Below are 15,230 nucleotides of genomic sequence, written 5' to 3'. Positions count from 1 at the left end.
ACAAGAACCCCAACCCACTAACATTTATTTTTTGCTGGCATACATGACTCTTAATTATCTTGAGGAATAGTGGAAAATTTGTTGGTTAAAGTTGGAAAATTTATTTTTCTAGCTGATTTCATGATTTTGGACATGGAGGAGGATGAAGAAATCCAAATTATTTTTGAACAACCCTTCCTCTGCACAAGAAATGTTTTGATTGATCTTCGACAAGGGAAAATAATTTAGAGGTTGGGTGATGAGGAGGAAGTGTTTAAAGATTTTGGTCTAACAATTAATTCCTCCTCTTCCTCTACATGTAATTTTGTGCAAGCCACCAACAAGATGAAAACTACTGTGGCTAAGCCTCACCCAAGTGTGGAGAAGGAAGACCCTCCAAGGAAGAAAATCATTCCAAAAGACCCTGAATGGAATAAGAAAAAGAGAGATAACATCACAATTCAAGCTTTTGGCTATGGAGTGGATGACCATACTAAAGGATCAATGCAAAAAAGGAAAATCACCTTGTTCGAGGGTGGTCGGTTTTCTTCCCTTTTTCATCCATTAGGCTTGAGACGTTAAACAAGAGTTTCTCATAAGGCAACCAAATTTGTTATGATTTTTCCTTATGCTAGTCTTTAATTTATTTTTTATTATTATTTTAGTACATTATCTATTTTCAATATATTTTCATTTTCATGTATTTTTCATTTTTTTTATTTATATGCATTGAGGACACAACAGTGTACAAGTGTGGGGATGGGTATCATTTCTCCCTTAACTTTGAGCTCTCTGTGATGTATGTGAATTCTTGCATTATTCTAGTTCCATCACTATATAAAAAAATCTTGTTCTTGGGTTTAGAATTTTGTATTTTCCGTTATTCCCTTGATTAAAAAAATTGTGTGTATTGGGGTAATTGGAGTTTTTTTTAAGAAGGAACATTAGCATGCATGATTATGAATTGTTCTTAGAACTACCCTTAGAAATGTGAGTATTGAGCCTTGATTCTCTTAATGTGGGTTAATTGATCATTTCATTAGCATTGTTCTATTCTTTGTTTTGACATGCATATCCTTGAATGAATTTGAATTTTTGGAAAAGATGAGACTTTGATAGGCTTTATTGAGACTAGTAAATTGTTGTGATTAGTTTTCCCCCTAGTTAACCACTTTGAGCTTGAATGATTATTTCTTTTTGGCCCAGTGAATAAATTCTAGGTCCTTCTCTCAAGTGAAATCAAAGAAAAAACGGGTTGGTAAAAAGAAAAAAACACAAAAAGAGAAAACAAAAGAATGAGAAAAGAAAGAAAAAGAAGATATGTGTGTGTGTGTGTGTGTGTCTGAATTATTATACCATGAAAGCAAATAAAAAGAGAGAAGGAAAAAGAAAGGTGGAAAAATGAGTAGAAGTTCCCATAATTTCTGAGTGTTTTCATATGATTGAGTGATGTCCATTGTTAGTCTGTTTCTTTTAGTACCTACATTACATTACATTACATGTTTGGTCCCATTACAACCTAACATATCTCAATTATTTTGGATTTTTGGATTTATTCGAGTCCACTGTTACTATTGTGTAGGGTACACTGCTCTTGTGTGAATCTAACATATTTTGCGCATCAGTGATGCAATTGCTCTCCATTTTTTTCTTTTATGTGCATGCAATTGGCCTTTCATCCCATTTCTACCTACTTTACTTCTCCCTTTATTGGATTCTAATAATTCACATTCACAAATCCTTCAAGAAACATACCTTCTACCCCACTGTTGTTCTTCATGCATGAGTCGCATTGTTGCTTCTTCCAACTCCTTGTAGTTCATTGTACTTGTTTTATGCACTCATAGTTATATCAAAGCTTTTGGGATTTCATTCACTAACTTCATCCTCCTATGACCATATTTTCCTTCTTTTTATTCATGTCTTGAGAATCACCTATTAAGTTGCTCTTTTCTTCATTTTCTGAAACTACCTTTTTAACAGTTGGTGAGTTCATAACATTGTTCTCCATACAATCCTTCTATTTGTGCAAGTTAACATCAACTTGATTCTTTGATGACACTGCATTTTTTGTCTCATGTTTTTTTTAGCCCAATAATGTGTCCTTCATTTCCTCCACTAAGTGGTCATGTTGAGTAACTAGAGTCTATACCAGAGGCCTACTCTCCTTCTCAAGCAATAGCCTATTCACATCTTTCACTAGTTCTATTTGTATACTAGCAATCCCAACACATACATTTAATATTTTTTATAAAGGGTTGATATTGGCCCCATTAGAATTGTTCTTGGCCTCTACCAAGATGCTGGCAACTATTTTATTTCGAGAATTCCCTTTGCATGAAATAACGATTTCGTTGAATAAAATGCACAATGGAATCATGATTTCATTGTATATTTTATTTCTCCCCAAACATAATTTTGTTGTTTTTTTTTGCACCCCCTTATCATAATGGAATCTTAGTTCCATTGTTTAAGTTTTGTTTTTTATCAGAATGGCGACTCCATTGCATCCCCTTATCACAATGGAATCTCGATTCTATTGTTTAAGTTTTTTTATCACAACTGAATTGAGATCCCGTTCTTCTTTTTGTTGGCAACCCCTTTATCACAATGAAATCTTGATTACATTTATTGACTGAACATTGCTTTTCCTGACACATATTGACTAAACACTACTTATCCTGAGATGTATTGACTAAACATTGCTTCTTTTTGACACGCATACCAACCCGTATTAAATATAGACGCAGTCTAAACCTTCTATATTGTCAGACCAAAGCCTTCGTATTCTCCTCTACCCTGGAAACCTTGACCTTTAAAGCCACCTCTACCTTGGTAACCACTTCTCGAGTTGGCACCATCTACTCCAACGAAATTTTCATTTGAACCTTCATTTACACCATCATCGCTTGAGGCATTTGCTATCTTCCAGCTGCTATTGTTTCTCCAGAATTCTAATTACTTCTCATGCCCCAGTTAGAATCTTTATTTCCAAGATCCTTAGAACTCCAGTCAGAATTCTTGTTTTCATTCCCAACACTTCAAGGGGATTTGTTAGAGTTCCAAGCTTGGTTACAACTGTTCCTAGAGTTCCCATAGCTTTTCTTGCCTTGATGTTCACCATATTGCTGAAAACATAGAAGGTGTACCTATCGTTGCGTATTGTGATGGTGAAATGATTTCATCATCTAAAAGGGTATTATTTGAATGTCCTAGAGGTTCTAAAGTCGTTAGAATAAGTAAGGATATGTTGCTCGATGCTTAATGGAAAACAATTACGGATGCCATCAGAGGTAGCAAAATTTTACTTAACCTTTTTACCGCTAACCTATTTATGATTCTCACAAATAATAGATAATCACTGTGTACCTTTTTCCATAGTGAAACTTCTCTCCGATGTGCTTTGCCTCCTTGAAAGAGGAGAGAAACAAGATTTCGCTCCCTTGACTATTTTTTCTTTCTCTCTACATTAATGATGGCTTGGGGTTTTGAGGGAACACTTTTCTATCAGGAAGGGGACCTCGTTTCACGTTAATAAGATTAACCACTTTTAAAACCACCACTCCTATCAAATAGTAGTTATTTCTAGAAACTTTTCCAATTTAGCCCAATTACATTTTAGTCCTTAATTATTAATTACTTAATTATTAGTCCATACATAAGTCACATGCCTCTCATGTGAGACATTAATTCTTACATTCTCCCACTTGGCTCATGCAACATTACCAAACATTGCAGACTAAATAAATAAATAGATTAAACTAACATAATGCACATTAAAATGACTATATTGTTCTATACATTTGGTACATCATAATTTCATGATTAAGAATAGGAACCAATTCAAGTCATGGAATTTGTACATCACTTAATCGACATAGTCCCTTCCATGTTCTGCAAATTAGTCTTCTCCTTAATATGAACATTAGTTAGGAGTACATAATTGGTCTAACATAATGTCTTTATTCAAGACAAAACCTGTTAACATTACTCTAAAATACAAATATGCATGCAAACATAGAGAACAGGTAATCAGAAACATATCATAAATGAGCTCAGAGTGTTAGTAAAATGCTTAAGGTAAATTACACTCAATGATCATAAATAATAATAATGCCCATATTTTCAACATGTTATATAAATGTCTTGGGCGGTAATCCCTTTGTCAAAGGCACATGTATCATAAGGTTTGTGCTAATATGTTCTATTGACACTCTTTGTTTCTAAACTTTTTCCTTCATGAAAAAGTACTTCAATTCCATATGCTTATCACCCTTAGAGTACTTATCGTTCTTAGAGAAAAATAATGTTGCACAGTTATCACAATACATTTTTAGCAGCCTAGCAATATTGTTAATAATTCCAAGCCCTAAAGTATAGTTCCATAGCCAATTAGGCTGAATTGTAGCCTTAAAACATGCTACAAATTTAGCTTCCATGGTAGATGCAACAACAACTGATTGCTTTGCACTCTTCCATAATACTGCTCCTCTAGCTACAACGGTAAATTCGGCTTCCATGGTAGATTTTCTTGTATCCACACATCTAGAAAATTAAGAGTTTGAATACTCAATCACCTCAAGGTGATCAGACCACCTATATGTAAGCATGTGATCTATTGTTCCCTATAAGTATCTCAGAACCTTCTTTACAGCTTTCCAATGTTCCATTACGGGGTTACTTTGATATCTTCCTAACATTCTAGCTACAAAGCTTATGTCTGGTCGAGTACAGATCTGAGCATACATAATACTCCTAACAACTAATGCATACAAAATTGCTTCTATTTGTTTTCATTCCACATCAGTTTTAGGACATTGTGCGAGACTAAATTTGTCTCCTTTCTGAATTGGAATGGGTGATGTTGAACATTTTTCAATCATGAATTTCTCTAATACTTAGAATATTTCTATCCCTATCACATAGCTTGCCTAACCTATATCTTTCATTTTAAAGGTTCTAGAGAGAAACTTCTTAGTTTCATGAAGAAGACCAAGATTATTAGTTGCAAGCAAGATATGATCAACATACAAAATTCGAAAAATAACCTTACTCCCACTAACCTTCAAATATATACATCGATCAACAATTTTTTTCATAAATCCAAAGGAAACAATGGTATCATTAAACTTCAAATACCATTGGCGGGAAGCTTGTTTAAGAATATATATTGATTTCTTTAATTTTCACACCATTTGTTCCTTTCCTTCAACTAAGAACCCCATTGGTTGGTCTATATAAACATTCTCCTCTTAATCTCTATGAAGAAAGACAATTTTCACATTCATCTGATGTAACTCTAAGTCATAATAGGCTACTAATGACATGATAATCCTGAAAGAATCCTTTTGGGAGACCAGTGAAAATGCATCTTTATAATCAATGCCATCTTTTTGAGTAAATTCCTTAGCAACAACTCTAGCCTTGTAACGTTTAAGGTTTCCATGAGAGTCATGTTTAGTCTTGAAGACCCACTTGCAACCAACTCTCTTATAACCCTTGGGCAATTCTAAGAGGTCCTAAACACCATTATTGATGGAAGCTTGCTTGTGGGGCTTCTATGGAGGCAGGATCTTTGAGCTTCATTGAGGTCCTTTAATGGTGACTTTCCACCATGGAGATGCAGCGGAAGACAAAGGAGAAGAGGTGAGAGGAGGCGCCATCCACTAGGGAATAAGCCATAGAAGAAGGAGCTTCACCACCAAGATGAGCCTTGGATAAGAAGCTTGGAGAGGATGCTTCAATGGAGGAAAAGAAAGAGGGAGAGAAAGAGAGAGGGGGGAGCACGAAATTGAAGGAAGAAAAAGGGAGAGAAGTTGAACTTTGAGTTGTGTCTCACAAGACTCTCATTCATCAAAGTTACAACAAGTGTTACACATGCTTCTATTTATAGACTAGGTAGCTTCCTTGAGAAGATTTCTTGAGAAAACTTCCTTGAGAAGCTTCTTTGAGAAAACTTCCTTGAGAAGCTAGAGCTTAGCTACACACACCCCTCTCATAACTAAGCTCACCTCCTTGAGAAGCTTCCTTAAGAAGATTCCTAAAGAAGCTAGAGCTTAGCTACACATACCTCTCTAATAGCTAAGCTCACCTCCTTGAGATGAGAAGCTAGAACTTAGCTACACACCCCCTATAATAGCTAAGCTCACCCCCATGACAAAAAACATGAAAATAATAAAAAAGGTCCTTACTACAAAGACTACTCAAAATGCCCCGAAATACAAGGCTAAAACCCTATACTACTAGAATGACCAAAATACAAGGCCCAAACGAAGGAAAAACCTATTCTAATATTTACAAAGATAAGCGGGCTCATACTTAGCCCATGGGCTCGAAATCTACCCTAAGGCTCATGAAAACCCTAGGGCCTACCCTTGGATCTCTAGCCCAATCTACTTGGAGTCTTCTACCCAATGCCCTTGCGGGATAGGATTGCATCAATTATGTTCCATGAAATTTAGCTTTTCTTTCATGGCAACTAATCACTTCTCAAAATTATCACAGCTTACATCTTGTAAAAATGAAACTGGATCATTATCATCAATGCTTAAGTCTGTTTCTATTTCATGTAGGTGTACCACATAGTCATTTAAAATAGTTGGTCTCCTTTCTCTTTGAGACCTCTTTAATGCTACTTCTTATGGTTCTTTCACAATAGGTTTATTGTGTATCATGGGCTCATTATTGTGTTTCTCTTCTTCATTGTTGTTTCAAACAACAACTAAAGGAGAAATCACCTTATTATTAGAAGCACAAGCTAAAGGGACTTGCACTCTAACTTCTTTAATTTCCACATCTCATGGAATTGCACTCCACTAATTTCACCATTTTCAATGAACCTTGCATTTCTATTTTTGACAATTCTTATACTATAATTAGAACAATAAAACATATACCCCTTTGACTTTTCGGGATAACCAATGAAATATCCACTGTTTGTTCTTGCATCCAATTTTCTTTCTTGTGGATTATAAATCCTTATTTCTGCCCGATAACTCTAGACATCTAGGTGTCTTATACTAGGTGTCCTATTCATCTACAGTTCAAAAGGTGTCTTTGGAACTACCTTACTAGGAACCCTATTCAACAAATACAAGGTAGTTTTCAAGGCATACATCCACAAAGATACAAATAAAGTTGAATTGCTTAACATACTCCTAACCATATCCATTCAAGTTCTATTACGCCTTTCTGATACACCATTTTGTTGTGGAGTATCAAGCATTGTGTATTATGCATAAATGCCATGTTTATGAAGGATGTTAGCAAATAGACCTAAGTGTTGCCTAGTTTCATCGTATGTTTTATAATACTCACCATCTCTATCAGACCTACAACTCTCACCTTTTTATCTAATTGTCTTTCTACTTCATTCAAGTAAATTTCTAAGGTATCCATTGCCTAAGACTTCTTGTGCAGTAAGTAGACATAATCATAACGTGAATAGTCATGAATAAAGGTAATAAAGTATCTTGCCTTTTCGAAAGAATTAACATCAAAAGACACACAAATATTAGTATGCCGTTTCGACTTCTACATTGTTCTTCATTCATTCTTCGTTCTTCATCTAGTTAATTTTTGTTTTAAGGATTTGAATGTGATCTATGCACCCTTAGAGGTCCTATTTCTTGTTTTGTGCATCTTCATTTCCTTCTTCAAGCATCAGAAATCCCATTTTCTTGTTGTAAAGTAAGTTTTAACAGATCAATAGTACTACAAGTTCTCTTTAAAAAAAGATTGAAGGTTAATAAGCAAAACCAAAATAAAATCAACTCAAAAACTTCTTCATTTCATCAAATATCTCCTGAGTTCTCTTTAAAAAAAGATTGAAGGTTAATACTGCAAGTTCTCTTTAAAAAAAGATTGAAGGTTAATAAAGTTTTAACATTGGTGGCGACTCCACTCGTTTTCTTCCTTGGAGACAAATGCTTTGGCCCATCTATTTTGGCCTTATCACACCCCCACTGAAGGGTAGGTTGCGATAGTTGGCGACTCCACTGGGGACTTGTTAGAGAGTTAGGCCATTCAATTGGTGTGCAATGCTTTTATCATGACTTCTTCTTTATTTGTTTTCCCTTTTCTCTTTTGTTTTGTCCATATTTGTATATAACCTTTGCTATGTTGTTGTGTTTGGTGTGTGTTTGTCTATCAATTACATTCATAGTTAGAAATATTTTTTCTATGCACACATGGCACCTACACCTTGCACACACATTGTGATATTAGGACCTATACCCAGGTCTATGTGAGCCATAAGGAGTGGAGGTCGATCTGTGGTCTTGCTGAGTCTTCGACTCGCTTGATAATAGTGAAGCCTCATCTAGAGTTTTCCTATTTTTGTGATGCATTGTCGTTGATAGTCCCTATCTCCATAATGTATTACCTAAGAGGATGATATATCTAGAAGCCAGTAAAGTTACATGAAACCACCATTGGGATTTATCACTAGAAGTGGACTTTTGGATCCTTTCCATTAGGTTCTCGAATTAGGGGGCACATAGCAAACTCACTCTGGCTTGTTCCTTGATTGCATCATGCATCTCTTCATGGCATCGTAATGAACATATCATTCCTGCATTTATCATTTGTCATATCCATGCATTGCATTTGCATAAGTCATTGCATTGTCATACACCTTCATCTAGCATGCTTTTGTTCCGCAAACTGGATGAATTCTATTTCCATAGTTTGCATGCATGATCCTTGCATTTTCCTCTACAAAAAAAAACAAAGAAAAAAAAAAGAAAGTCACACCACATTCTTAGTTACATGTGTTGGGTACCATGATGATGGATATAAACCAGTCATGTTGGGATTATACACTCATTTCTCTTAAAAAATGATTGAAAATCATGTGAACATGGTACCTAATGCATGGTTAACTAGGAAAATGATGGTTCTTCAGGCATCTCATGTCAATCTCATAATTCCATTTGCCATGCATAGCATAAGTATGTCCTAGTCATTCATCTCTATGATATGTTGCCGAAGTATTGGCGATCAAAATTGCTTTTCGTTGGATTATGGGGTTGAACCAAGCACATGTTTTAAGGAAAGGTTCATCAAGTCAAGGTCAAGTATAGAAGTAACCAGCTTGCAAAAAGATGGATCAAGTTACATCGCTCCTTTGTCTACTGCCAACACATGATTAAGCTAAATGATTTGCAAAATTTAAGGATTGTTGACGTCCATGTTTTATTTCCAGTTTCACTTTGACAATATGTGATGAACCATGTTGTTTTAATGAAAATCTAAATTGATTCGACCCTATGTCCTGCGTAAAATTCACAAATACTTCAACAATGCATCATCCACATACATCCATGCTTATTTTTCTTTTCACATTGGTGGCATTGCTCATTGCATTCTTTCCTTGAAATCAGAACTGTAATCATTGTAATCAAATGGAAAGAACGCGTTTTACGGCGCCCTTACTAAACGCGTGCCAAAGCTAGAGTAATGAGTGAAATAGTGGAGGTGCAAGAGCAAATGAAGGCCGACATGGAGGCCATGAAAGAGCAAATAGCCACAATGGTGGAAGCCATGATGAGTATGAAAAGAATGATGGAGGTCAATGCGGCTATGGTTGTTGCCCAATGTACCGCCACAGAACTGGACCCAACTCACCCACTTGGCTTCGATCAAGTAAATCATTCATCCTTGGATATGGTAGGGCAAGGAGGCGAAGCATGAGGAAGTACGGGCAGTCCCCATTTTGTGCAAGTTCAAAACAAGCATTCCTTCCCACCATATGCCTTGCCTCCCAACTATACACCACCCGGTGTTGCACACACTCCCGATAAGAATGTCAATAACTCCACTCCCATACTCATTGAGAGACAACAACCCCAATATGATCATGCACATGTATCTCAACCCATGGGGGGCACGTGAAGAATCCCAGGACCACGCTCTGGCCGACTTCGAGCCTTACCCCGGACATGCCATTGAGGGGCAAGCATTTGGTGGTGTACCTTAGCCTAACATCTTGGGGGCCCTCAGTACCACCCAAAACCACAACCCTTGCCTTTTGGAGTGGGAAGAGCCCCTCTTGCCATGGTGGAAAGGGGAAAATTCAATCATATAGAGGAAAGGTTGAGGGTCATTTAAGGAGGCGGAGATTATGCTTTTGCTGACATGGCAGAGTTGTGCCTAGTGCCTGATGTCGTCATCCCTCCAAAGCTCAAAGTGTTGGATTTTGATAAGTACAAGGGGACTACTTGCCCCATGAATCACCTGAAAATGTACAGCAGGAAAATGGGGGCATACTCGAAAAATGAAAAATTGTTGATGCATTTCTTCCAGGAAAGTCTTACTGAGGCAGCCATCACCTGATATACTAATCTGGAACCTTCCCTAGTCCATTCTTGGAAGGACCTAATCGTTGCCTTCATTAGGCAATATCAGTACAATTCTAATATGGCTCTGGATAGAATGCACCTACAGAACTTGTGCAAGAAAGAGCATGAGTCGTTCAAGGAATACACCCAGAGGTGGAGGGACCTGGCAGCTCAAGTAGCACCCCCAATGATGGAGAAGGAGATGATAACAATGATAGTAGACACATTACCGGTGTTCTACTATGAGAAGATGGTGGGTTACACGCCTTCAAGCTTTGCCGATTAAGTTTTCCCTGGCGAAAGGATCGAAGTGGGTTTGAGAAGAGGCAAATTTAATTATCCTGCTTTGATGAATAGGAAGCCTGGAGAAAATAGGGAGAATGAGAAGGAAGGAGGAACCCATGTTATGACTACCTGTTGTTTCCCCAATGCAGTTACTTTTTATTCATTTATGCCTCAAGGAAATTTCAATGGGGGTTTACCGGAAAATGAACCGGATCGTCAAGTATTTAAAATTAAAATGGATGAATCTGAGTATCGAACATAGGGAACTAATGTTAGCCTGAATTGAGTTCAGAATTGAAGCATTGTTGAGAGAACATGTATGAGTGATAATTTCAAACAGAATTTAAACTAAACTTTTATGCTAAAAACTATAAAATGCAAGGTAAATAAAATGACAGCAGTAGGTAGAAATGTTGGGTCTTTCTAACAAACAAGCTAATGCATAGAAATATATTTCTCTAATCAATTGTGCTCTTGTGTTCTATGTTGTAGCCTAAATTACTACACCCTCGATCCCTCGTCAGGCCGAATTAATCCAAGCTTCGTCTGCAGATCCCTCATTTAAGACTAGGCTCGATTTAGACAGCCCTCTTAGGTTTAGACTAACTTAAACTGAGTTTCATCCACAGATCCCTCATTTATGAATAGACTCAGTTCAAGTATCTTACGAAAGTTTAGCCTAAGCTTCGTCCGCAGATCCCTCATTTAAAACTAGGTCTAAACTAAACAGCATTATTGTAACAACATAATTAAAACCAAAACTTAATCCGTAGATCCCTCATTTAAGACTAAGTTTCGATCCTGCTTCAATCAATTCTAAGGCAACAGTACATTTCCCAATGCTAAAGTCACCTAACTATGCACACAAATGGGTGATCAAACCAAAAGCATACAAACATCAAGCATTGAATGAAGCATTGAACACAGAAAAACAATCAATTAGATATTATGTATTTACATCAGTTGTTCATTAGAAATCTCCAACTAGGGTGTTTAGCCAGCCATTATAAAGAAACCCTAACAATAAATGAGCTTACAAAATCTAGGTATCTCTACAAAAGCTACTCCTCTTTGCTGCTTCTAGGGCTCTTTTCCCGAAATAGGCACTATGGTATGCTCTGGAATCTGTGCCCTGGGCATTCTACCCTAATTCTGCACAAAACAGGCTTTAAATAGGCTCTGAATTTGCGACGTTGCGCTTAGCACCACCCTTGCGCTTAGCGCGAGTAAGTGGAATTGAGCTTAGCATCAATCTCGCGCTTAGCCTAACTGAAGGCACCTGCTGCGCTTAACGCACTGATCTTGCGCTTAGCGCACGGCTTTGATGCTGATGCTTTGCCAAATTCTCCTTTGCGCTAAGCGCTCTGAAGCTGCGCTTAGCGGTGGATGCACATTTAGCCTAACTGCTACTTTTTGCAATTCAAAACTTAGCCTCTTTTTCACCTGAAAATGCATAGATTTCATCATTAAATCCAATGGAAATGTTCTAGAGACAGCTTTAACCATAAAACAAGATTTATTTACAAAATTTACTCCAAAATAACCATAAATTGGGGAACTATACAAGCTTTGGAAAATGATTTCTATACAAAAGTTAGTCGTATAAAGCGACTAACACTACCATTCCTACATGGCCAAATTTTCCACCAGCTCCATAATATCAATACTCAGCCAATATCAGCCCTTCTCATTACCCACCACCCTATCAACCAAGAACACCCAATCATCCACAAAGGCCACCCCTAAATCCTCAAATACCAAACACCACGCAAAACACTAACCAAGGAAGGAATTTTCTAACTAAGAAGCCTGTAGAATTCACCCCAATTTCGGTGTCATATGCTAACTTACTCCCATATCTACTCAATAAATGGTAGCCATAACCGCAGCCAAGGTTCCTCAACCTTCATTTTTCTGAGGATACAACTCAAACACAACATGCGCTTATCATGGAGGAGTTCCGGGGCATTCCATTGAGCATTGTATGACCCTGAAACATAAGGTGCAAAATCTGATTGATGTCGGCTGGCTAAAATTTGAGGAGGATAATCGCTTGTGAATTCTGACATTGGCAACCGACATTATGCATGGGGCAATTTGAAGGTTATTGTTAGATGTCTCCAATGACTCATTAGGATTTTCAAGTTTATGTCATTATTGTAAACAATAGTCACAATGCTAATAATATGGATAAATTTGATGTCTTTATCTCATTCTCTCAAAATTACATCTTTGTTTATTTAACTTTCACTGGAATGTGAATGTAAGCCGTTGGTTTCTTTGCTCAAGTGACTTGCACTCTTGAGTTTATCTCCAAATTTGTTCAATTAGATACTACTCGTTGTACGCGTTTGGTGAGGGAGCCATAAATGATGAGTAAAGTAAAAAGTTAAAAAAAAAATCTTTGATTAACTGTGTTTCAAATAAAAGTATAGGCATTCGTGTGACCTCATTTTTATCATTCCTAAAAGTTGTCTTTTTGAGAGAAAAGTGAGTTATCAAGAATAGGAGTCATTCGACTTAATTTTTCAATTGAAAATCCTTTAAATGTTTCTCATCCTTGAAAATTCATTTTCGAAAATCTGCACAGTTTCGTTCATTTCTCCTTGCTACAAGGTCATGAGAAAAGACAACAATAGATACCTCAGAGCCCTACACTGGGGCAATGAGAGGCATCGGGCATGAGCCTCAAGCAAACCTAGGGGCAGATCAAAGTTTTCACTTGGTAGGTTGAAAACCCGAAAGGGCAACCTAAGCAAAAATTAGGGTTGATAATAAAATAAGAAGAAAAAGGAAAAAAAACAATTAGGGGCGTGTTATTAAGGTTTTGTCCCAAAATTCAAACTACAAAGAATCTAAGTCAAGATTTGAAATGACACATGGCTATGTTTCAAAATCCCAAATGCTAATTTATCTCTTGCTACCCCCTCCAAGATGAAGCATATTTGTTTTCTACAAACAACACAAAAAAACAACAAAAACAAAATAGGAACCCTGAGTAGGAGCCCCCGCTAAACCGGAGGGAAGAGCAATGCAAACAACACATGCATGAAGTTGGGCAAATAAAAAAAAGAAAATAAAATCCGCCAAAGGCAAGTGAAGGAAAAAAGAGAGACAAAGATCTCCAGATTTTACAAGAAAGGCACAAAAGTGCAATAGAAGATTAATGTATAAGACAAACGAAGTAGAGCCCAACCCAAGAGTTGAAAGGAGCCCAAAAGGTACAAGCAACGCTCTCAAGGTTCTGACTCAATATAACCCTCAAATACTCTTTGAGCCTCTCTAATCCTTTCTTTCATAGCCCTCTTACCCCAGACCATGTCACAAGCCCAATAAAGCCCATGTGGATCAAGGAATGACTAATTTTGCTTTTAAGTTGGGATTCTGGAACAAAACCCACACACGCTTGTGATTGTTGAAAAATATACAAAAAAAAGAGAGAATCCTCGAGGTTTCACACTTGCACATTTAAGAAGAAAACTCATTCGAAAATGCCCGAAAGACAATTATGATAGTGGGATACACCTAATATTAATTGCTTATGCAAAATTCCTTAGGATTCCTTTCAAATCCAAGGGTAGTCTTCACTATAATAAATTCTTTCAAGATCAACCCATGTCATTGAGTTTCAGTGAGATTGATAGACCCTTGGCATCGCTCTATGACCTTAAATCGAGAAAGTTTCACTTGGTCATATACCAAAGTGTAATGGTCCATTGCCATCCTTCAACGATGCATGAGATCGTTCCCAAAGCCATATATTTTCTTCTTGTGCAGAATAATCAAAGTTTTTTTTTTTAAAAAAAAGGGAAAACCCTAGGATCAATATTTTGGTTGATTGATTAAATATCAAACGGCTCCATTGTCGTCACTCCAAAATTGTCAAGTGACTAAATCAAACAAAACATACACTCTGAGGGAGTCCCCAAAGACATTTGAAAAGATAGGATGAGGTAACATGAGTTATCACGTCTTTCAGAAAAAGACAATCAATCTGTGTTTTCCACAAAAAGCAAAACAAGAAGCAAAAAAAAATCAAAATTAAATTGCAAAAATAGGAAAGAATGTCATGAACATTGTATAATTTTCCATTGCATTGCATTGTTGTGTACAAAGCCTGCATTTTTTGCTTTGCAAGATAAATGTTGCATACATCTGCATCCCAAAAATCATGTTAAGTGCATAGATTTCTCTTCATATGCCAATTTCCCAAATCCAATGTCCCATCTTTTAAGTTTAGCATGAGAGGCCCTCTCAAAGAGTCAACCTCTTGCTTTCTCATTAGGTTGAGCCCCTCGGTACTAGTACATATTGGCTTGTTTCATAGGACTCAAAGTCCTCGCTTTTATCTTTCACGGGACTCAAAGATCTTTCCTAGGACTCAAAGTCCATGCCTTTATCTTTCATAGGACTCAAAGTCCTTGCTTTTATCTTTCATAGGACTCAAAGTCCTCACTTTTATCTTTCATAGGACTCAAAGTCCTCACCTTTGTCTTTTAGAGGACTCAAAGTCCTCGCTTTTGTCTTTCATAGGACTCAAAGTCCTTTATCTTTATGCTTTCATAGGACACAAAGTCCTCTGTCATTTACTTTTCAAAGACTATCAGAATCTTTTGTCTTGCAAAG

This window comes from Glycine soja, chromosome 7, assembly GCF_004193775.1.
Source record: "Glycine soja cultivar W05 chromosome 7, ASM419377v2, whole genome shotgun sequence".
Lineage (NCBI taxonomy): Eukaryota > Viridiplantae > Streptophyta > Magnoliopsida > Fabales > Fabaceae > Glycine > Glycine soja.
This window is presented reverse-complemented; position numbering follows the sequence as displayed.